Below are 25,276 nucleotides of genomic sequence, written 5' to 3'. Positions count from 1 at the left end.
GTAGGTTTCCCTAGGTGCCGGCTGAGCTAGAGGCCAAAATCTACAGGTAGGCACTTTGCAAAAAACACCTCTGTTTTCTTTAAAAAAATGGGATGTGTCCACGTTGCGCTTTGTGGCATTTCCTGTCACGGGCGCTAGGCCTACTCACACAAGTGAGGTATCATTTTTATCGGGAGACTTGGGGGAACGCTGGGTGGAAGGAAATTTGTGCCTCCTCTCAGATTCCAGAACGTTCTGCCACAGAAATGTGAGGAACATGTGTTTTTTTAACCAAATTTTGAGGTTTGCAAAGGATTCTGGGTAACAGAACCTTGTCAGAGCCCACAAGTCAACCCATCTTGGATTCCCCTAGGTCTCTAGTTTTAAAAAATGCACAGGTTTGGTAGGTTTCCTTAGGTGCCGGCTGAGCTAGAGGCCAAAATCTACAGGTAGGCACTTTGCAAAAAACACCTCTGTTTTCTTTCAAAAAATGGGATGTTTCCACGTTGCGCTTTGGGGCATTTCCTGTCGCGGGCGCTAGGCCTACCCACACAAGTGAGGTATCATTTTTATCAGGAGACTTGGGGGAACGCTGGGTGGAAGGAAATTTGTGCCTCCTCTCAGATTCCAGAACTTTCTGCCACAGAAATGTGAGGAACATGTGTTTTTTTAGCCAAATTTTGAGGTTTGCAAAGGATTCTGGGTAAGAGAACCTGATCAGAGCCCACAAGTCACCCCATCTTGGATTCCCCTAGGTCTCTTGTTTTAAAAAATGCACAGGTTTGGTAGGTTTCCCTAGGTGCCGGACGAGCAAGAGGCCAAAATCTACAGGTAGGCACTTTGCAAAAAACACCTATGTTTTCTTTCAAAAAATGGGATGTGTTCACGTTACGCTTTGCGGCACCTCTTGTCGCGGGCGCTAGCCCTACCCACACAAGTGAGGTATCATTTTTATCGGGAGACTTGGGGGAACGCTGGGTGGAAGGAAATTTGTGCCTCCTCTCAGATTCCAGAACTTTCTGCCACAGAAATGTGAGGAACATATGTTTTATTAGCCAAATTTTGAGGTTTGCAAAGGATTCTGGGTAACAGAACCTGGTCAGAGCCCACAAGTCACCCCATCTTGGATTCCCCTAGGTCTCTATTTTTCAAAAATGCACAGGTCTGGTAGGTTTCCCTAGGTGCCGGCTGAGCTAGAGGCCAAAATCTACAGGTAGGCACTTTGCAAAAAACACCTCTGTTTTCTTTCAAAAAATGGGATGTGTCCACGTTGTGCTTTGTGGCATTTCCTGTCGCGGGCGCTAGGCCTACCCACACAAGTGAGGTATCATTTTTATCGGGAGACTTGGGGGAACGCTGGGTGGAAAGAAATGTGTGCCTCCTCTCAGATTCCAGAACTTTCTGCCACAGAAATGTGAGGAACATGTTTTTTTTTGTCCAAATTTTGAGGTTTGCAAAGGATTCTGGGTAACAGAACCTGGTCAGAGCCCACAAGTCACCCCATCTTGGATTCCCCTAGGTCTCTAGTTTTAAAAAATGCACAGGTTTGGTAGGTTTCCCTAAGTGCCGGCTGAGCTAGAGGCCAAAATCTACAGGTAGGCACTTTGCAAAAAACACCTCTGTTTTCTTTCAAAAAATGGGATGTGTCCACGTTGTGCTTTGTGGCATTTCCTGTCACGGGCGCTAGGCCTACTCACACAAGTGAGGTATCATTTTTATCGGGAGACTTAGGGGAACGCTGGGTGGAAGGAAATTTGTGGGTCATCTCAGATTCCAGAACGTTCTGCCACAGAAATGTGAGGAACATGTTTTTTTTTAGCCAAATTTTGAGGTTTGCAAATGATTCTGGGTAACAGAACCTGGTCAGAGCCCCACAAGTCACCCCATCTTGGATTCCCCTATGTCTCTAGTTTTCAAAAATGCACAGGTTTGGTAGGTTTCCCAAGGTGCCGGCTGAGCTAGAGGCTAAAATCTACAGGTAGGCACTTTGCAAAAAACACCTCTGTTTTCTTTCAAACAATGGGATGTGTTCACGTTGCGCTTTGCGGCATTTCCTGTCGCGGGCGCTAGCCCTACCCACACAAGTGAGGTATCATTTTTATCGGGAGACTTGGGGGAACGCTCGGTGGAAGGAAATTTGTGCCTCCTCTCAGATTCCAGAACGTTCTGCCACAGAAATGTGAGGAACATGTGTTTTTTTAGCAAAATTTTGAGGTTTGCAAAGGATTCTGGGTAACAGAACCTGGTCAGAGCCCACAAGTCACCCCATCTTGGATTCCCCTAGGTCTCTAGTTTCAAAAATGCACAGGTTTGGTAGGTTTCCCTAGGTGCCGGCTGAGCTAGAGGCCAAAATCTACAGGTAGGCACTTTGCAAAAAACACCTCTGTTTTCTTTCCAAAAATGGGATGTGTCCACGTTGTGCTTTGTGGCATTTCCTGTCACGGGCGCTAGGCCTACTCACACAAGTGAGGAATCATTTTTATCGGAGAGACTTGGGGGAACGCTGGGTGGAAGGAAATTTGTGCCTCCTCTCAGATTCCAGAACTTTCTGCCACAGAAATGTGAGGAACATGTGTTTTTTTAGCCAAATTTTGAGGTTTGCAAAGGATTCTGGGTAACAGAACCTGGTCAGAGACCGCAAGTCACCCCATCTTGGATTCCCCTAGGTCTCTAGTTTTCAAAAATGCACAGGTCTGGGAGGTTTTCCTAGGTGCCGGCTGAGCTAGAGGCCAAAATCTACAGGTAGGCACTTTGCAAAAACCACCTCTGTTTTCTTTCAAAAAATTGGATGTGTCCACGTTGCATTTTGGGGCATTTCCTGTCGCGGGTGCTAGGCCTACCCACACAAGTGAGGTATCATTTTTATCGGGAGACTTGGGGGAACGGTGGGTGGAAGGAAATTTGTGGCTCCTCTCAGATTCCAGAACGTTCTGCCACAGAAATGTGAGGAACATGTTTTTTTTTAGCCAAATTTTGAGGTTTGCAAAGGATTCTGGGTAACAGAACCTGGTCAGAGCCCCACAAGTCACCCCATCTTGGATTCCCCTAGGTCTCTAGTTTTCAAAAATGCACAGGTTTGGTAGGTTTCCCTAGGTGCCGGCTGAGCTAGAGGCCAAAATCTACAGGTAGGCACTTTACAAAAAACACCTCTGTTTTCTGTCAAAAAATGGGATGTCTCCACGTTGCGCTTTGGGGCATTTCTTGTCGCGGGCGCTAGTCCTACCCACACAAGTGAGGTATCATTTTTATCGGGAGACTAGGGGGAACCCTGGGTGGAAGGAAATTTGTGGCTCCTCTCAGATTCCAGAATGTTCTGCCACAGAAATGTGAGGAACATGTGTTTTTTTAGCAAAATTTTGAGGTTTGCAAAGGATTCTGGGTAACAGAACCTGATCAGAGCCCCACAAGTCACCCCATCTTGGATTCCCCTAGGTCTCTAGTTTTAAAAAATTCACAGGTTTGGTAGGTTTCCCTAGGTGCCGGCTGAGCTAGAGGCCAAAATCTACAGGTAGGCACTTTGTAAAAAACACCTCTGTTTTCTTTAAAAAAATGGGATGTGTCCACGTTGCGCTTTGGGGCATTTCCTGTCGCGGGCGCTAGGCCTACCCACACAAGTGAGGTATCATTTTTATTGGGAGACTTGGGGGAACGCTGGGTGGAAGGAAATTTGTGCCTCCTCTCAGATTCCAGAACTTTCTGCCACAGAAATGTGAGGAACATGTGTTTTTTTAGCCAAATTTTGAGGTTTGCAAAGGATGCTGGGTAACAGAACCTGTTCAGAGCCCACAAGTCACCCCATCTTGGATTCCCCTAGGTCTCTAGTTTTAAAAAATGCACAGGTTTGGTAGGTTTCCCTAGGTGCCGGCTGAGCTACAGGCCAAAATCCACAGGTAGGCACTGTTTTCTATGAAAAAATATGATGTGTCCACGTTGTGTTTTGGGCCATTTCCTGTTGCGGATGCTAGGCCTACCCACACAAGTGAGGTATCATTTTTATCGGGAGACTTGGGGGAATGCTGGGTGGAAGGAAATTTGTGCCTCCTCTCAGATTCCAGAACGTTCTGCCACAGAAATGTGAGGACCATGTGTTTTTTTAGCCAAATTTTGAGGTTTACAAAGGATTCTGGGTAACAGAACCTGGTCAGAGCCCCACAAGTCACCCCATCTTGGATTCCCCTTGGTCTCTAGTTTTCAAAAATGCACAGGTTTGGTAGGTTTCCCTAGGTGCCGGCTGAGCTAGAGGCCAAAATCTACAGGTAGGCACTTTACAAAAAACACCTCTGTTTTCTGTCAAAAAATGGGATGTGTCCACGTTGCGCTTTGGGGGCATTTCCTGTCGTGGGCGCTAGTCCTACCCACACAAGTGAGGTATCATTTTTATCGGGAGACTAGGGGGAACCCTGGGTGGAAGGAAATTTGTGGCTCCTCTCAGATTCCAGAATGTTCTGCCACAGAAATGTGAGGAACATGTGTTTTTTTAGCAAAATTTTGAGGTTTGCAAAGGATTCTGGGTAACAGAACCTGGTCAGAGCCCCACAAGTCACCCCATCTTGGATTCCCCTAGGTCTCTTGTTTTAAAAAATTCACAGGTTTGGTAGGTTTCCCTAGGTGCCGGCTGAGCTAGAGGCCAAAATCTACAGGTAGGCACTTTACAAAAACACCTCTGTTTTCTGTCAAAAAATGGGATGTGTCCACGTTGCGCTTTAGGGCATTTCCTGTCGCGGGCGCTAGTCCTACCCACACAAGTGAGGTATCATTTTTATCGGGAGACTAGGGGGAACCCTGGGTGGAAGGAAATTTGTGGCTCCTCTCAGATTCCAGAACGTTCTGCCACAGAAATGTGAGGAACATGTTTTTTTTTAGCCAAATTTTGAGGTTTGCAAAGGATTCTGGGTAACAGAACCTGGTCAGAGCCCCACAAGTCACCCCATCTTTCATTCTCCTAGGTCTCTAGTTTTCAAAAATGCACAGGTTTGGTAGGTTTCCCTAGGTGCCGGCTGAGCTACAGGCCAAAATTCACAGGTAGGCACTGTTTTCTATGAAAAAATATGATGTGTCCACGTTGTGTTTTGGGCCATTTCCTGTTGCGGATGCTAGGCCTACCCACACAAGTGAGGTATCATTTTTATCGGGAGACTTGGGGGAATGCTGGGTGGAAGAAAATTTGTGCCTCCTCTCAGATTCCAGAACGTTCTGCCACAGAAATGTGAGGAACATATGTTTTTTTAGCCAAATTTTGAGGTTTGCAAAGGATTCTGGGTAACAGAACCTGGTCAGAGCCCCACAAGTCACCCCATCTTGGATTCCCCTAGGTCTCTAGTTTTCAAAAATGCACAGGTCTGGTAGGTTTCCCTAGGTGCCGGCTGAGCTAGAGGCCAAAATCTACAGGTAGGCACTTTGCAAAAAACACCTCTGTTTTCTTTCAAAAAATGGGATGTGTCCACGTTGCGCTTTGTGGCATTTCCTGTCGCGGGCGCTAGTCCTACCCACACAAGTGAGGTATCATTTTTATCGGGAGACTTGGAGGAACGGTGGGTGGAAGGAAATTTGTGCCTCCTCCGAGTTTCCAGAACTTTCTGCCACAGAAATGTGAGGAACATGTGTTTTTTTTAGCCAAATTTTGAGGTTTGCAAAGGATTCTGGGTAACAGAACCTGGTCAGAGCCCCACAAGTCACCCCATCTTGGATTCTCCTAGGTCTCTATTTTTCAAAAATGCACAGGTTTGGTAGGTTTCCCTAGGTGCCGGCTGAGCTAGAGGCCAAAATCTACAGGTAGGCACTTTGCAAAAAACACCTCTGTTTTCTTTAAAAAAATGGGATGTGTCCACGTTGCGCTTTGTGGCATTTCCTGTCACGGGCGCTAGGCCTACTCACACAAGTGAGGTATCATTTTTATCGGGAGACTTGGGGGAACGCTGGGTGGAAGGAAATTTGTGCCTCCTCTCAGATTCCAGAACGTTCTGCCACAGAAATGTGAGGAACATGTGTTTTTTTAACCAAATTTTGAGGTTTGCAAAGGATTCTGGGTAACAGAACCTTGTCAGAGCCCACAAGTCAACCCATCTTGGATTCCCCTAGGTCTCTAGTTTTAAAAAATGCACAGGTTTGGTAGGTTTCCTTAGGTGCCGGCTGAGCTAGAGGCCAAAATCTACAGGTAGGCACTTTGCAAAAAACACCTCTGTTTTCTTTCAAAAAATGGGATGTTTCCACGTTGCGCTTTGGGGCATTTCCTGTCGCGGGCGCTAGGCCTACCCATACAAGTGAGGTATCATTTTTATCAGGAGACTTGGGGGAACGCTGGGTGGAAGGAAATTTGTGCCTCCTCTCAGATTCCAGAACTTTCTGCCACAGAAATGTGAGGAACATGTGTTTTTTTAGCCAAATTTTGAGGTTTGCAAAGGATTCTGGGTAAGAGAACCTGGTCAGAGCCCACAAGTCACCCCATCTTGGATTCCCCTAGGTCTCTTGTTTTAAAAAATGCACAGGTTTGGTAGGTTTCCCTAGGTGCCGGACGAGCAAGAGGCCAAAATCTACAGGTAGGCACTTTGCAAAAAACACCTATGTTTTCTTTAAAAAAATGGGATGTGTTCACGTTACGCTTTGCGGCACTTCTTGTCGCGGGCGCTAGCCCTACCCACACAAGTGAGGTATCATTTTTATCGGGAGACTTGGGGGAACGCTGGGTGGAAGGAAATTTGTGCCTCCTCTCAGATTCCAGAACTTTCTGCCACAGAAATGTGAGGAACATATGTTTTATTAGCCAAATTTTGAGGTTTGCAAAGGATTCTGGGTAACAGAACCTGGTCAGAGCCCACAAGTCACCCCATCTTGGATTCCCCTAGGTCTCTATTTTTCAAAAATGCACAGGTCTGGTAGGTTTCCCTAGGTGCCGGCTGAGCTAGAGGCCAAAATCTACAGGTAGGCACTTTGCAAAAAACACCTCTGTTTTCTTTCAAAAAATGGGATGTGTCCACGTTGTGCTTTGTGGCATTTCCTGTCGCGGGTGCTAGGCCTACCCACACAAGTGAGGTATCATTTTTATCGGGAGACTTGGGGGAACGCTGGGTGGAAAGAAATGTGTGCCTCCTCTCAGATTCCAGAACTTTCTGCCACAGAAATGTGAGGAACATGTTTTTTTTTGTCCAAATTTTGAGGTTTGCAAAGGATTCTGGGTAACAGAACCTGGTCAGAGCCCACAAGTCACCCCATCTTGGATTCCCCTAGGTCTCTAGTTTTCAAAAATGCACAGGTTTGGTAGGTTTCCCTAAGTGCCGGCTGAGCTAGAGGCCAAAATCTACAGGTAGGCACTTTGCAAAAAACACCTCTGTTTTCTTTCAAAAAATGGGATGTGTCCACGTTGTGCTTTGTGGCATTTCCTGTCACGGGCGCTAGGCCTACTCACACAAGTGAGGTATCATTTTTATCGGGAGACTTGGGGGAACGCTGGGTGGAAGGAAATTTGTGGGTCATCTCAGATTCCAGAACGTTCTGCCACAGAAATGTGAGGAACATGTTTTTTTTTAGCCAAATTTTGAGGTTTGCAAATGATTCTGGGTAACAGAACCTGGTCAGAGCCCCACAAGTCACCCCATCTTGGATTCCCCTAGGTCTCTAGTTTTCAAAAATGCACAGGTTTGGTAGGTTTCCCAAGGTGCCGGCTGAGCTAGAGGCTAAAATCTACAGGTAGGCACTTTGCAAAAAACACCTCTGTTTTCTTTCAAACAATGGGATGTGTTCACGTTGCGCTTTGCGGCATTTCCTGTCGCGGGCGCTAGCCCTACCCACACAAGTGAGGTATCATTTTTATCGGGAGACTTGGGGGAACGCTCGGTGGAAGGAAATTTGTGCCTCCTCTCAGATTCCAGAACGTTCTGCCACAGAAATGTGAGGAACATGTGTTTTTTTAGCCAAATTTTGAGGTTTGCAAAGGATTCTGGGTAACAGAACCTGGTCAGAGCCCACAAGTCACCCCATCTTGGATTCTCCTAGGTCTCTAGTTTCAAAAATGCACAGGTTTGGTAGGTTTCCCTAGGTGCCGGCTGAGCTAGAGGCCAAAATCTACAGGTAGGCACTTTGCAAAAAACACCTCTGTTTTCTTTCCAAAAATGGGATGTGTCCACGTTGTGCTTTGTGGCATTTCCTGTCACGGGCGCTAGGCCTACTCACACAAGTGAGGAATCATTTTTATCGGAGAGACTTGGGGGAACGCTGGGTGGAAGGAAATTTGTGCCTCCTCTCAGATTCCAGAACTTTCTGCCACAGAAATGTGAGGAACATGTGTTTTTTTAGCCAAATTTTGAGGTTTGCTAAGGATTCTGGGTAACAGAACCTGGTCAGAGCCCCACAAGTCACCCCATCTTGGATTCTCCTAGGTCTCTAGTTTTCAAAAATGCACAGGTTTGGTAGGTTTCCCTAGGTGCCGGCTGAGCTAGAGGCCAAAATCTACAGGTAGGCACTTTGCAAAAAACACCTCTGTTTTCTTTAAAAAAATGGGATGTGTCCACGTTGCGCTTTGTGGCATTTCCTGTCACGGGCGCTAGGCCTACTCACACAAGTGAGGTATCATTTTTATCGGGAGACTTGGGGGAACGCTGGGTGGAAGGAAATTTGTGCCTCCTCTCAGATTCCAGAACGTTCTGCCACAGAAATGTGAGGAACATGTGTTTTTTTAACCAAATTTTGAGGTTTGCAAAGGATTCTGGGTAACAGAAACTTGTCAGAGCCCACAAGTCAACCCATCTTGGATTCCCCTAGGTCTCTAGTTTTAAAAAATGCACAGGTTTGGTAGGTTTCCTTAGGTGCCGGCTGAGCTAGAGGCCAAAATCTACAGGTAGGCACTTTGCAAAAAACACCTCTGTTTTCTTTCAAAAAATGGGATGTGTCCACGTTGCGCTTTGGGGCACTTCCTGTCGCGGGCGCTAGGCCTACCCACACAAGTGAGGTATCATTTTTATCAGGAGACTTGGGGGAACGCTGGGTGGAAGGAAATGTGTGCCTCCTCTCAGATTCCAGAACTTTCTGCCACAGAAATGTGAGGAACATGTGTTTTTTTAGCCAAATTTTGAGGTTTGCAAAGGATTCTGGGTAAGAGAACCTGGTCAGAGCCCACAAGTCACCCCATCTTGGATTCCCCTAGGTCTCTTGTTTTAAAAAATGCACAGGTTTGGTAGGTTTCCCTAGGTGCCGGACGAGCAAGAGGCCAAAATCTACAGGTAGGCACTTTGCAAAAAACACCTATGTTTTCTTTCAAAAAATGGGATGTGTTCACGTTACGCTTTGCGGCACTTCTTGTCGCGGGCGCTAGCCCTACCCACACAAGTGAGGTATCATTTTTATCGGGAGACTTGGGGGAACGCTGGGTGGAAGGAAATTTGTGCCTCCTCTCAGATTCCAGAACTTTCTGCCACAGAAATGTGAGGAACATATGTTTTATTAGCCAAATTTTGAGGTTTGCAAAGGATTCTGGGTAACAGAACCTGGTCAGAGCCCACAAGTCACCCCATCTTGGATTCCCCTAGGTCTCTATTTTTCAAAAATGCACAGGTATGGTAGGTTTCCCTAGGTGCCGGCTGAGCTAGATGCCAAAATCTACAGGTAGGCACTTTGCAAAAAACACCTCTCTTTTCTTTCAAAAAATGGGATGTGTCCACGTTGTGCTTTGTGGCATTTCCTGTTGCGGGCGCTAGGCCTACCCACACAAGTGAGGTATCATTTTTATCGGGAGACTTGGGGGAACGCTGGGTGGAAAGAAATGTGTGCCTCCTCTCAGATTCCAGAACTTTCTGCCACAGAAATGTGAGGAACATGTTTTTTTTTGTCCAAATTTTGAGGTTTGCAAAGGATTCTGGGTAACAGAACCTGGTCAGAGCCCACAAGTCACCCCATCTTGGATTCCCCTAGGTCTCTAGTTTTCAAAAATGCACAGGTTTGGTAGGTTTCCCTAAGTGCCGGCTGAGCTAGAGGCCAAAATCTACAGGTAGGCACTTTGCAAAAAACACCTCTGTTTTCTTTCAAAAAATGGGATGTGTCCACGTTGTGCTTTGTGGCATTTCCTGTCACGGGCGCTAGGCCTACTCACACAAGTGAGGTATCATTTTTATCGGGAGACTTGGGGGAACGCTGGGTGGAAGGAAATTTGTGGGTCATCTCAGATTCCAGAACGTTCTGCCACAGAAATGTGAGGAACATGTTTTTTTTTAGCCAAATTTTGAGGTTTGCAAATGATTCTGGGTAACAGAACCTGGTCAGAGCCCCACAAGTCACCCCATCTTGGATTCCCCTAGGTCTCTAGTTTTCAAAAATGCACAGGTTTGGTAGGTTTCCCAAGGTGCCGGCTGAGCTAGAGGCTAAAATCTACAGGTAGGCACTTTGCAAAAAACACCTCTGTTTTCTTTCAAACAATAGGATGTGTTCACGTTGCGCTTTGCGGCATTTCCTGTCGCGGGCGCTAGCCCTACCCACACAAGTGAGGTATCATTTTTATCGGGAGACTTGGGGGAACGCTCGGTGGAAGGAAATGTGTGCCTCCTCTCAGATTCCAGAACGTTCTGCCACAGAAATGTGAGGAACATGTGTTTTTTTAGCAAAATTTTGAGGTTTGCAAAGGATTCTGGGTAACAGAACCTGGTCAGAGCCCACAAGTCACCCCATCTTGGATTCCCCTAGGTATCTAGTTTAAAAAATGCACAGGTTTGGTAGGTTTCCCTAGGTGCCGGCTGAGCTAGAGGCCAAAATCTACAGGTAGGCACTTTGCAAAAAACACCTCTGTTTTCTTTCCAAAAATGGGATGTGTCCACGTTGTGCTTTGTGGCATTTCCTGTCACGGGCGCTAGGCCTACTCACACAAGTGAGGAATCATTTTTATCGGAGAGACTTGGGGGAATGCTGGGTGGAAGGAAATTTGTGCCTCCTCTCAGATTCCAGAACTTTCTGCCACAGAAATGTGAGGAACATGTGTTTTTTTAGCCAAATTTTGAGGTTTGCAAAGGATTCTGGGTAACAGAACCTGGTCAGAGACCGCAAGTCACCCCATCTTGGATTCCCCTAGGTCTCTAGTTTTCAAAAATGCACAGGTCTGGGAGGTTTCCCTAGGTGCCGGCTGAGCTAGAGGCCAAAATCTACAGGTAGGCACTTTGCAAAAACCACCTCTGTTTTCTTTCAAAAAATTGGATGTGTCCACGTTGCACTTTGGGGCATTTCCTGTCGCGGGTGCTAGGCCTACCCACACAAGTGAGGTATGATTTTTATCGGGAGACTTGGGGGAACGGTGGGTGGAAGGAAATTTGTGGCTCCTCTCAGATTCCAGAACGTTCTGCCACAGAAATGTGAGGAACATGTTTTTTTTTAGCCAAATTTTGATGTTTGCAAAGGATTCTGGGTAACAGAACCTGGTCAGAGCCCCACAAGTCACCCCATCTTGGATTCCCCTAGGTCTCTAGTTTTCAAAAATGCACAGGTTTGGTAGGTTTCCCTAGGTGCCGGCTGAGCTAGAGGCCAAAATCTACAGGTAGGCACTTTACAAAAAACACCTCTGTTTTCTGTCAAAAAATGGGATGTCTCCACGTTGCGCTTTGGGGCATTTCTTGTCGCGGGCGCTAGTCCTACCCACACAAGTGAGGTATCATTTTTATCGGGAGACTAGGGGGAACCCTGGGTGGAAGGAAATTTGTGGCTCCTCTCAGATTCCAGAATGTTCTGCCACAGAAATGTGAGGAACATGTGTTTTTTTAGCAAAATTTTGAGGTTTGCAAAGGATTCTGGGTAACAGAACCTGGTCAGAGCCCCACAAGTCACCCCATCTTGGATTCCCCTAGGTCTCTAGTTTTCAAAAATGCACAGGTTTGGTAGGTTTCCCAAGGTGCCGGCTGAGCTAGAGGCTAAAATCTACAGGTAGGCACTTTGCAAAAAACACCTCTGTTTTCTTTCAAACAATGGGATGTGTTCACGTTGCGCTTTGCGGCATTTCCTGTCGCGGGCGCTAGCCCTACCCACACAAGTGAGGTATCATTTTTATCGGGAGACTTGGGGGAACGCTCGGTGGAAGGAAATTTGTGCCTCCTCTCAGATTCCAGAACGTTCTGCCACAGAAATGTGAGGAACATGTGTTTTTTTAGCCAAATTTTGAGGTTTGCAAAGGATTCTGGGTAACAGAACCTGGTCAGAGCCCACAAGTCACCCCATCTTGGATTCTCCTAGGTCTCTAGTTTCAAAAATGCACAGGTTTGGTAGGTTTCCCTAGGTGCCGGCTGAGCTAGAGGCCAAAATCTACAGGTAGGCACTTTGCAAAAAACACCTCTGTTTTCTTTCCAAAAATGGGATGTGTCCACGTTGTGCTTTGTGGCATTTCCTGTCACGGGCGCTAGGCCTACTCACACAAGTGAGGAATCATTTTTATCGGAGAGACTTGGGGGAACGCTGGGTGGAAGGAAATTTGTGCCTCCTCTCAGATTCCAGAACTTTCTGCCACAGAAATGTGAGGAACATGTGTTTTTTTAGCCAAATTTTGAGGTTTGCTAAGGATTCTGGGTAACAGAACCTGGTCAGAGCCCCACAAGTCACCCCATCTTGGATTCTCCTAGGTCTCTAGTTTTCAAAAATGCACAGGTTTGGTAGGTTTCCCTAGGTGCCGGCTGAGCTAGAGGCCAAAATCTACAGGTAGGCACTTTGCAAAAAACACCTCTGTTTTCTTTAAAAAAATGGGATGTGTCCACGTTGCGCTTTGTGGCATTTCCTGTCACGGGCGCTAGGCCTACTCACACAAGTGAGGTATCATTTTTATCGGGAGACTTGGGGGAACGCTGGGTGGAAGGAAATTTGTGCCTCCTCTCAGATTCCAGAACGTTCTGCCACAGAAATGTGAGGAACATGTGTTTTTTTAACCAAATTTTGAGGTTTGCAAAGGATTCTGGGTAACAGAAACTTGTCAGAGCCCACAAGTCAACCCATCTTGGATTCCCCTAGGTCTCTAGTTTTAAAAAATGCACAGGTTTGGTAGGTTTCCTTAGGTGCCGGCTGAGCTAGAGGCCAAAATCTACAGGTAGGCACTTTGCAAAAAACACCTCTGTTTTCTTTCAAAAAATGGGATGTGTCCACGTTGCGCTTTGGGGCACTTCCTGTCGCGGGCGCTAGGCCTACCCACACAAGTGAGGTATCATTTTTATCAGGAGACTTGGGGGAACGCTGGGTGGAAGGAAATGTGTGCCTCCTCTCAGATTCCAGAACTTTCTGCCACAGAAATGTGAGGAACATGTGTTTTTTTAGCCAAATTTTGAGGTTTGCAAAGGATTCTGGGTAAGAGAACCTGGTCAGAGCCCACAAGTCACCCCATCTTGGATTCCCCTAGGTCTCTTGTTTTAAAAAATGCACAGGTTTGGTAGGTTTCCCTAGGTGCCGGACGAGCAAGAGGCCAAAATCTACAGGTAGGCACTTTGCAAAAAACACCTATGTTTTCTTTCAAAAAATGGGATGTGTTCACGTTACGCTTTGCGGCACTTCTTGTCGCGGGCGCTAGCCCTACCCACACAAGTGAGGTATCATTTTTATCGGGAGACTTGGGGGAACGCTGGGTGGAAGGAAATTTGTGCCTCCTCTCAGATTCCAGAACTTTCTGCCACAGAAATGTGAGGAACATATGTTTTATTAGCCAAATTTTGAGGTTTGCAAAGGATTCTGGGTAACAGAACCTGGTCAGAGCCCACAAGTCACCCCATCTTGGATTCCCCTAGGTCTCTATTTTTCAAAAATGCACAGGTATGGTAGGTTTCCCTAGGTGCCGGCTGAGCTAGATGCCAAAATCTACAGGTAGGCACTTTGCAAAAAACACCTCTCTTTTCTTTCAAAAAATGGGATGTGTCCACGTTGTGCTTTGTGGCATTTCCTGTTGCGGGCGCTAGGCCTACCCACACAAGTGAGGTATCATTTTTATCGGGAGACTTGGGGGAACGCTGGGTGGAAAGAAATGTGTGCCTCCTCTCAGATTCCAGAACTTTCTGCCACAGAAATGTGAGGAACATGTTTTTTTTTGTCCAAATTTTGAGGTTTGCAAAGGATTCTGGGTAACAGAACCTGGTCAGAGCCCACAAGTCACCCCATCTTGGATTCCCCTAGGTCTCTAGTTTTCAAAAATGCACAGGTTTGGTAGGTTTCCCTAAGTGCCGGCTGAGCTAGAGGCCAAAATCTACAGGTAGGCACTTTGCAAAAAACACCTCTGTTTTCTTTCAAAAAATGGGATGTGACCACGTTGTGCTTTGTGGCATTTCCTGTCACGGGCGCTAGGCCTACTCACACAAGTGAGGTATCATTTTTATGGGGAGACTTGGGGGAACGCTGGGTGGAAGGAAATTTGTGGGTCATCTCAGATTCCAGAACGTTCTGCCACAGAAATGTGAGGAACATGTTTTTTTTTAGCCAAATTTTGAGGTTTGCAAATGATTCTGGGTAACAGAACCTGGTCAGAGCCCCACAAGTCACCCCATCTTGGATTCCCCTAGGTCTCTAGTTTTCAAAAATGCACAGGTTTGGTAGGTTTCCCAAGGTGCCGGCTGAGCTAGAGGCTAAAATCTACAGGTAGGCACTTTGCAAAAAACACCTCTGTTTTCTTTCAAACAATAGGATGTGTTCACGTTGCGCTTTGCGGCATTTCCTGTCGCGGGCGCTAGCCCTACCCACACAAGTGAGGTATCATTTTTATCGGGAGACTTGGGGGAACGCTCGGTGGAAAGAAATGTGTGCCTCCTCTCAGATTCCAGAACGTTCTGCCACAGAAATGTGAGGAACATGTGTTTTTTTAGCAAAATTTTGAGGTTTGCAAAGGATTCTGGGTAACAGAACCTGGTCAGAGCCCACAAGTCACCCCATCTTGGATTCCCCTAGGTATCTAGTTTCAAAAATGCACAGGTTTGGTAGGTTTCCCTAGGTGCCGGCTGAGCTAGAGGCCAAAATCTACAGGTAGGCACTTTGCAAAAAACACCTCTGTTTTCTTTCCAAAAATGGGATGTGTCCACGTTGTGCTTTGTGGCATTTCCTGTCACGGGCGCTAGGCCTACTCACACAAGTGAGGAATCATTTTTATCGGAGAGACTTGGGGGAATGCTGGGTGGAAGGAAATTTGTGCCTCCTCTCAGATTCCAGAACTTTCTGCCACAGAAATGTGAGGAACATGTGTTTTTTTAGCCAAATTTTGAGGTTTGCAAAGGATTCTGGGTAACAGAACCTGGTCAGAGACCGCAAGTCACCCCATCTTGGATTCCCCTAGGTCTCTAGTTTTCAAAAATGCACAGGTCTGGGAGGTTTCCCTAGGTGCCGGCTGAGCTAGAGGCCAAAATCTACAGGTAGGCACTTTGCAAAAACCACCTCTGTTTTCTTTCAAAAAATTGGATGTGTCCACGTTGCACTTTGGGGCATTTCCTGTCGCGGGTGCTAGGCCTACCCACACAAGTGAGGTATGATTTTTATCGGGAGACTTGGGGGAACGGTGGGTGGAAGGAAATTTGTGGCTCCTCTCAGATTCCAGAACGTTCTGCCACAGAAATGTGAGGAACATGTTTTTTTTTAGCCAAATTTTGATGTTTGCAAAGGATTCTGGGTAACAGAACCTGGTCAGAGCCCCACAAGTCACCCCATCTTGGATTCCCCTAGGTCTCTAGTTTTCAAAAATGCACAGGTTTGGTAGGTTTCCCTAGGTGCCGGCTGAGCTAGAGGCCAAAATCTACAGGTAGGCACTTTACAAAAAACACCTCTGTTTTCTGTCAAAAAATGGGATGTCTCCACGTTGCGCTTTGGGGCATTTCTTGTCGCGGGCGCTAGTCCTACCCACACAAGTGAGGTATCATTTTTATCGGGAGACTAGGGGGAACCCTGGGTGGAAGGAAATTTGTGGCTCCTCTCAGATTCCAGAATGTTCTGCCACAGAAATGTGAGGAACATGTGTTTTTTTAGCAAAATTTTGAGGTTTGCAAAGGATTCTGGGTAACAGAACCTGGTCAGAGCCCCACAAGTCACCCCATCTTGGATTCCCCTAGGTCTCTAGTTTTAAAAAATTCACAGGTTTGGTAGGTTTCCCTAGGTGCCGGCTGAGCTAGAGGCCAAAATCTACAGGTAGGCACTTTGCAAAAAACACCTCCGTTTTCTTTAAAAAAATGGGATGTGTCCACGTTGCGCTTTGGGGCATTTCCTGTCGCGGGCGCTAGGCCCACCCACACAAGTGAGGTATCATTTTTATCGGGAGACTTGGGGGAACGCTGGGTGGAAGGAAATTTGTGCCTCCTCTCAGATTCCAGAACTTTCTGCCACAGAAATGTGAGGAACATGTGTTTTTTTAGCCAAATTTTGAGGTTTGCAAAGGATTCTGGGTAACAGAACCTGTTCAGAGCCCACAAGTCACCCCATCTTGGATTCCCCTAGGTCTCTAGTTTTAAAAAATGCACAGGTTTGGTAGGTTTCCCTAGGTGCCGGCTGAGCTACAGGCCAAAATCCACAGGTAGGCACTGTTTTCTATGAAAAAATATGATGTGTCCACATTGTGTTTTGGGCCATTTCCTGTTGCGGATGCTAGGCCTACCCACACAAGTGAGGTATCATTTTTATCGGGAGACTTGGGGGAATGCTGGGTGGAAGGAAATTTGTGCCTCCTCTCAGATTCCAGAACGTTCTGCCACAGAAATGTGAGGACCATGTGTTTTTTTAGCCACATTTTGAGGTTTGCAAAGGATTCTGGGTAACAGAACCTGGTCAGAGCCCCACAAGTCACCCCATCTTGGATTCCCCTTGGTCTCTAGTTTTCAAAAATGCACAGGTTTGGTAGGTTTCCCTAGGTGCCGGCTGAGCTAGAGGCCAAAATCTACAGGTAGGCACTTTACAAAAAACACCTCTGTTTTCTGTCAAAAAATGGGATGTGTCCACGTTGCGCTTTGGGGGCATTTCCTGTCGTGGGCGCTAGTCCTACCCACACAAGTGAGGTATCATTTTTATCGGGAGACTAGGGGGAACCCTGGGTGGAAGGAAATTTGTGGCTCCTCTCAGATTCCAGAATGTTCTGCCACAGAAATGTGAGGAACATGTGTTTTTTTAGCAAAATTTTGAGGTTTGCAAACGATTCTGGGTAACAGAACCTGGTCAGAGCCCCACAAGTCACCCCATCTTGGATTCCCCTAGGTCTCTTGTTTTAAAAAATTCACAGGTTTGGTAGGTTTCCCTAGGTGCCGGCTGAGCTAGAGGCCAAAATCTACAGGTAGGCACTTTACAAAAAACACCTCTGTTTTCTGTCAAAAAATGGGATGTGTCCACGTTGCGCTTTGGGGCATTTCCTGTCGCGGGCGCTAGTCCTACCCACACAAGTGAGGTATCATTTTTATCGGGAGACTAGGGGGAACCCTGGGTGGAAGGAAATTTGTGGCTCCTCTCAGATTCCAGAACGTTCTGCCACAGAAATGTGAGGAACATGTTTTTTTTTAGCCAAATTTTGAGGTTTGCAAAGGATTCTGGGTAACAGAACCTGGTCAGAGCCCCACAAGTCACCCCATCTTGGATTCCCCTAGGTCTCTAGTTTTCAAAAATGCACAGGTCTGGTAGGTTTCCCTAGGTGCCGGCTGAGCTAGAGGCCAAAATCTACAGGTAGGCACTTTGCAAAAAACACCTCTGTTTTCTTTCAAAAAATGGGATGTGTCCACGTTGCGCTTTGTGGCATTTCCTGTCGCGGGCGCTAGTCCTACCCACACAAGTGAGGTATCATTTTTATCGGGAGACTTGGAGGAACGGTGGGTGGAAGGAAATTTGTGCCTCCTCCGAGTTTCCAGAACTTTCTGCCACAGAAATGTGAGGAACATATGTTTTTTTAGCCAAATTTTGAGGTTTGCAAAGGATTCTGGGTAAGAGAACCTGGTCAGAGCCCACAAGTCACCCCATCTTGGATTCCCCTAGGTCTCTAGTTTTCAAAAATGCACAGGTCTGGTAGGTTTCCCTAGGTGCCGGCTGAGCTAGAGGCCAAAATCTACAGGTAGGCACTTTGCAAAAAACACCTCTGTTTTCTTTCAAAAAATGGGATGTGTCCACGTTGCGCTTTGTGGCATTTCCTGTCGCGGGCGCTAGTCCTACCCACACAAGTGAGGTATCATTTTTATCGGGAGACTTGGGGGAACGCTGGGTGGAAAGAAATGTGTGCCTCCTCTCAGATTCCAGAACTTTCTGCCACAGAAATGTGAGGAACATGTGTTTTTTTAGCCAAATTTTGAGGTTTGCAAAGGATTCTGGGTAACAGAACCTGGTCAGAGCCCACAAGTCACCCCATCTTGGATTCCCCTAGGTCTCTAGTTTTCAAAAATGCACAGGTGTGGGAGGTTTCCCTAGGTGCCGGCTGAGCTAGAGGCCAAAATCTACAGGTAGGCACTTTGCAAAAACCACCTCTGTTTTCTTTAAAAAAATTGGATGTGTCCACGTTGCGCTTTGGGGCATTTCCTGTCGCGGGTGCTAGGCCTACCCACACAAGTGAGGTATCATTTTTATCGGGAGACTTGGGGGAACGGTGGGTGGAAGGAAATTTGTGGCTCCTCTCAGATTCCAGAACGTTCTGCCACAGAAATGTGAGGAACATGGTTTTTTTTAGCCAAATTTTGAGGTTTTCAAAGGATTCTGGGTAACAGAACCTGTTCAGAGCCCCACAAGTCACCCCATCTTGGATTCCCCTAGGTCTCTAGTTTTCAAAAGTGCACAGGTTTGGTAGGTTTCCCTAGGTGCCGGCTGAGCTAGAGGCCAAAATCTACAGGTAGGCACTTTACAAAAAACACCTCTGTTTTCTGTCAAAAAATGGGATGTGTCCACGTTGTGTTTTGGGCCATTTCCTGTTGCGGATGCTAGGCCTACCCACACAAGTGAGGTATAATTTTTATCGGGGGACTTGGGGGAATGCTGGGTGGAAGGAAATTTGTGCCTCCTCTCAGATTCCAGAACGTTCTGCCACAGAAATGTGAGGACCATGTGTTTTTTTAGCCAAATTTTGAGGTTTGCAAAGGATTCTGGGTAACAGAACCTGGTCAGAGCCCCACAAGTCACCCCATCTTGGATTCCCCTAGGTCTCTAGTTTTAAAAAATGCACAGGTTTGGTAGGTTTCCCTAGGTGCCGGCTGAGCTAGAGGCCAAAAGCTACAGGTAGGCACTTTGCAAAAAACACCTCTGTTATCTTTCAAAAAATGGGATGTGTCCACGTTGCGCTTTGGGGCATTTCCTGTCGCGGGCGCTAGGCCTACCCACACAAGTGACCTATCATTTTTATCGGGAGACTTGGAGGAACGGTGGGTGGAAGGAAATTTGTGCCTCCTCCCAGATTCCAGAACTTTCTGCCACAGAAATGTGAGGAACATATGTTTTTTTAGCCAAATTTTGAGGTTTGCAAAGGATTCTGGGTAAGAGAACCTGGTCAGAGCCCACAAGTCACCCCATCTTAGATTCCCGTAGGTCTTTAGTTTTCAAAAAAGCACAGGTCTGGTAGGTTTCCCTAGGTGCCGGCTGAGCTAGAGGCCAAAATCTACAGGTAGGCACTTTGCAAAAAACACCTCTGTTTTCTTTCAAAAAATGGGATGTGTCCACGTTGCGCTTTGTGGCATTTCCTGTCGCGGGCGCTAGGCCTACCCACACAAGTGAGGTATCATTTTTATCGGGAGACTTGGGGGAACGCTGGGTGGAAAGAAATGTGTGCCTCCTCTCAGATTCCAGAACTTTCTGCCACAGAAATGTGAGGAACATGTGTTTTTTTATCCAAATTTTGAGGTTTGCAAAGGATTCTGGGTAACAGAACCTGGTCAGAGCCCACAAGTCACCCCATCTTGGATTCCCCTAGGTCTCTAGTTTTCAAAAATGCACAGGTTTGGTAGGTTTCCCTAGGTGCCGGCTGAGCTAGAGGCCAAAATCTACAGGTAGGCACTTTGCAAAAAACACCTCTGTTTTCTTTCAAAAAATGGGATGTGTCCACGTTCCGCTTTGGGGCATTTCCTGTCGCGGGCGCTAGGCCTACCCACACAAGTGAGCTATCATTTTTATCGGGAGACTTGGGGGAACGCTGGGTGGAAGGAAATTTGTGCGTCCTCTCAGATTCCAGAACTTTCTGCCACAGAAATGTGAGGAACATGTGTTTTTTTAGCCAAATTTTGAGGTTTGCAAAGGATTCTGGGTAACAGAACCTGGTCAGAGCCCACAAGTCACCCCATCTTGGATTCCCCTAGGTCTCTAGTTAACAAAAATGCACAGGTTAGGTAGGTTTCCCTAGGTGCCGGCTGAGCTAGAGGCCAAAATCTACAGGTAGGCACTTTGCAAAAAACACCTCTGTTTTCTTTCAAAAATGGGATGTGTCCACGTTGCGCTTTGGGGCATTTCCTGTCGCGGGTGCTAGGCCTACCCACACAAGTGAGGTATCATTTTTATCGGGAGACTTGGGGGAACGCTGGGTGGAAAGAAATGTGTGCCTCCTCTCAGGTTCCAGAACTTTCTGCCACAGAAATGTGAGGAATATGTGTTTTTTTAGCCAAATTTTGAGGTTTGCAAAGGATTCTGGGTAACAGAACCTGGTCAGAGCCCACAAGTCACCCCATCTTGGATTCCCCTAGGTCTCTAGTTTTCAAAAATGCACAGGTTTGGTAGGTTTCCCTAGGTGCCGGCTGAGCTAGAGGCCAAAATCTACAGGTAGGCACTTTGCAAAAAACACCTCTGTTTTCTTTCAAAAAATGGGATGTGTCCACGTTCCGCTTTGGGGCATTTCCTGTCGCGGGCGCTAGGCCTACCCACACAAGTGAGCTATCATTTTTATCGGGAGACTTGGGGGAACGCTGGGTGGAAGGAAATTTGTGCCTCCTCTCAGATTCCAGAACTTTCTGCCACAGAAATGTGAGGAACATGTGTTTTTTTAGCCATATTTTGAGGTTTGCAAAGGATTCTGGGTAACAGAACCTGGTCAGAGCCCACAAGTCACCCCATATTGGATTCCCCTAGGTCTCTAGTTAACAAAAATGCACAGGTCTGGTAGGTTTCCCTAGGTGCCGGCTGAGCTAGAGGCCAAAATCTACAGGTAGGCACTTTGCAAAAAACACCTCTGTTTTCTTTCAAAAAATGGGATGTGTCCACGTTGCGCTTTGGGGCATTTCCTGTCGCGGGCGCTAGGCCTACCCACACAAGTGAGGTATCATTTTTATCGGGAGACTTGGGGGAACGCTGGGTGGTAAGAAATGTGTGCCTCCTCTCAGATTCCAGAACTTTCTGCCACAGAAATGTGAGGAACATGTGTTTTTTTAGCCAAATTTTGAAGTTTGCAAAGGATTCTGGGTAACAGAACCTGGTCAGAGCCCACAAGTCACCCCATCTTGGATTCCCCTAGGTCTCTAGTTTTCAAAAATGCACAGGTTTGGTAGGTGTCCCTAGGTGCCGGCTGAGCTAGAGACCAAAATCTACAGGTAGGCACTTTGCAAAAAACACCTCTGTTTTCTTTCAAAAAATGGGATGTGTCCACGTTCCGCTTTGGGGCATTTCCTGTCGCGGGCGCTAGGCCTACCCACACAAGTGAGCTATCATTTTTATCGGGAGACTTGGGGGAACGCTGGGTGGAAGGAAATTTGTGCCTCCTCTCAGATTCCAGAACTTTCTGCCACAGAAATGTGAGGAACATGTGTTTTTTTAGCCAAATTTTGAGGTTTGCAAAGGATTCTGGGTAACAGAACCTGGTCAGAGCCCACAAGTCACCCCATCTTGGATTCCCCTAGGTCTCTAGTTAACAAAAATGCACAGGTCTGGTAGGTTTCCCTAGGTGCCGGCTGAGCTAGAGGCCAAAATCTACAGGTAGGCACTTTGCAAAAAACACCTCTGTTTTCTTTCAAAAAATGGGATGTGTCCACGTTGCGCTTTGGGGCATTTCCTGTCGCGGGCGCTAGGTCTACCCACACAAGTGAGGTATCATTTTTATCGGGAGACTTGGGGGAACGGTGGGTGGAAGGAAATTTGTGGCTCCTCTCAGATTCCAGAACATTCTGCCACAGAAATGTGAGGAACATGTTTTTTTTTAGCCAAATTTTGAGGTTTGCAAAGGATTCTGGGTAACAGAACCTGGTCAGAGCCCCACAAGTCACCCCATCTTTCATTCTCCTAGGTCTCTAGTTTTCAAAAATGCACAGGTTTGGTAGGTTTCCCTAGGTGCCGGCTGAGCTAGAGGCCAAAATATACAGGTAGGCACTTTACAAAAAACACCTATGTTTTCTTTCAAAAAATGGGATGTGTCCACGTTGCGCTTTGTGGCATTTCCTGTCGCGGGCGCTAGGCCTACCCACACAAGTGAGGTATCATTTTTATCGGGAGACTTGGGGGAACGCTGGGTGGAAGGAAATTTGTGCCTCCTCTCAGATTCCAGAACTTTTTGCCACAGAAATGTGAGGAACATGTGTTTTTTTAGCCAAATTTTGAGGTTTGCAAAGGATTCTGGGTAACAGAACCTGGTCAGAGCCCACAAGGCACCCCATCTTGGATTCCCCTAGGTCTCTAGTTTTAAAAAATGCACAGGTTTGGTAGGTTTCCCTAGGTGCCGGCTGAGCTAGAGGCTAAAATCTACAGGTAGGCACTTTGCAAAAAACACCTCTGTTATCTTTCAAAAAATGGGATGTGTCCACGTTCCGCTTTGGGGCATTTCCTGTTGCGGGCGCTAGGCCTACCCACACAAGTGAGCTATCATTTTTATCGGGAGACTTGGGGGAACGCTGGGTGGAAGGAAATTTGTGCCTCCTCTCAGATTCCAGAACTTTCTGCCACAGAAATGTGAGGAACATGTGTTTTTTTAACCAAATTTTGAGGTTTGCAAAGGATTCTGGGTAACAGAACCTGGTCAGAGCCCACAAGTCACCCCATCTTGGATTCCCCTAGGTCTCTAGTTTTCAAAAATGCACAGGTTTGGTAGGTTTCCCTAGGTGCCGGCTGAGCTAGAGGCCAAAATCTACAGGTAGGCACTTTGCAAAAAACACCTCTGTTTTCTTTCAAAAAATGGGATGTGTCCATGTTGCGCTTTGGGGCATTTCCTGTCACGGGCGCTAGGCCTACCCACACAAGTGAGGTATCTTTTTATCAGGAGACTTGGAGGAACGCTGAGTGGAAGGAAATTTGTGCCTCCTCTCAGATTCCAGAACTTTCTGCCACAGACATGGGAGGAACATGTGTTTTTTTTAGCCAAATTTTGAGGTTTGCAAAGGATTCTGGGTAACAGAACCTGGTCAGAGCCCACAAGTCACCCCATCTTGGATTCCCCTAGGTCTCTAGTTTTCAAAAATCCACAGGTCTGGTAGGTTTCCCTAGGTGCCGGCTGACTAGAGGCCAAAATCTACAGGTAGGCACTTTGCAAAAAACACCTCTGTTTTCTTTCAAAAAATGGGATGTGTCCACGTTGCGCTTTGGGGCATTTCCTGTTGCGGGCGCTAGGCCTACCCACACAAGTGAGGTATCATTTTTATCGGGAGACTTGGGGGAACGCTGGGTGGAAGGAAATTTGTGGGTCCTCTCAGATTCCAGAACTTTCTGCCACAGAAATGTGAGGAACATGTGTTTTTTTAGCCAAATTTTGAGGTTTGCAAAGGATTCTGGGTAACAGAACCTGGTCAGAGCCCACAAGTCACCCCATCTTGGATTCCCCTAGGTCTCTAGTTTTCAAAAATGCACAGGTCTGGTAGGTTTCCCTAGGTGCCGGCTGAGCTAGAGGTCAAAATCTACAGGTAGGCACTTTGCAAAAAACACCTATGTTTTCTTTTAAAAAATGGGATGTGTCCACGTTGCGCTTTGTGGCATTTCCTGTCGCGGGCGCTAGGCCTACCCACACAAGTGAGGTATCATTTTTATCGGGAGACTTGGGGGAACGCTGGGTGGAAGGAAATTTGTGCCTCCTCTCAGATTCCAGAACTTTCTGCCACAGAAATGTGAGGAACATGTGTTTTTTTAACCAAATTTTGAGGTTTGCAAAGGATTATGGGTTACAGAACCTGGTCAGAGCCCACAAGTCACCCCATCTTGGATTCCCTTAGGTCTCTAGTTTTAAAAAATGCACAGGTTTGGTAGGTTTCCCTAGGTGCCGGCTGAGCTACAGGCCAAAATCCACAGGTAGGCACTGTTTTCTATGAAAAAATATGATGTGTCCACGTTGTGTTTTGGGTCAATTCCTGTTGCGGATGCTAGGCCTACCCACACAAGTGAGGTATCATTTTTATCGGGAGACTTGGGGGAATGCTGGGTGGAAGGAAATTTGTGCCTCCTCCCAGATTCCAGAACTTTCTGCCACAGAAATGTGAGGAACATATGTTTTTTTAGCCAAATTTTGAGGTTTGCAAAGGATTCTGGGTAAGAGAACCTGGTCAGAGCCCACAAGTCACCCCATCTTAGATTCCCGTAGGTCTTTAGTTTTCAAAAAAGCACAGGTCTGGTAGGTTTCCCTAGGTGCCGGCTGAGCTAGAGGCCAAAATCTACAGGTAGGCACTTTGCAAAAAACACCTCTGTTTTCTTTCAAAAAATGGGATGTGTCCACGTTGCGCTTTGTGGCATTTCCTGTCGCGGGCGCTAGGCCTACCCACACAAGTGAGGTATCATTTTTATCGGGAGACTTGGAGGAACGCTGGGTGGAAAGAAATGTGTGCCTCCTCTCAGATTCCAGAACTTTCTGCCACAGAAATGTGAGGAACATGTGTTTTTTTATCCAAATTTTGAGGTTTGCAAAGGATTCTGGGTAACAGAACCTGGTCAGAGCCCACAAGTCACCCCATCTTGGATTCCCCTAGGTCTCTAGTTTTCAAAAATGCACAGGTTTGGTAGGTTTCCCTAGGTGCCGGCTGAGCTAGAGGCCAAAATCTACAGGTAGGCACTTTGCAAAAAACACCTCTGTTTTCTTTCAAAAAATGGGATGTGTCCACGTTCCGCTTTGGGGCATTTCCTGTCGCGGGCGCTAGGCCTACCCACACAAGTGAGCTATCATTTTTATCGGGAGACTTGGGGGAACGCTGGGTGGAAGGAAATTTGTGCGTCCTCTCAGATTCCAGAACTTTCTGCCACAGAAATGTGAGGAACATGTGTTTTTTTAGCCAAATTTTGAGGTTTGCAAAGGATTCTGGGTAACAGAACCTGGTCAGAGCCCACAAGTCACCCCATCTTGGATTCCCCTAGGTCTCTAGTTAACAAAAATGCACAGGTTAGGTAGGTTTCCCTAGGTGCCGGCTGAGCTAGAGGCCAAAATCTACAGGTAGGCACTTTGCAAAAAACACCTCTGTTTTCTTTCAAAAATGGGATGTGTCCACGTTTGCGC

Source organism: Pleurodeles waltl, chromosome 5, assembly GCF_031143425.1.
Source record: "Pleurodeles waltl isolate 20211129_DDA chromosome 5, aPleWal1.hap1.20221129, whole genome shotgun sequence".
In the NCBI taxonomy this organism is placed as follows: Eukaryota; Metazoa; Chordata; class Amphibia; order Caudata; family Salamandridae; genus Pleurodeles; species Pleurodeles waltl.
This window is presented reverse-complemented; position numbering follows the sequence as displayed.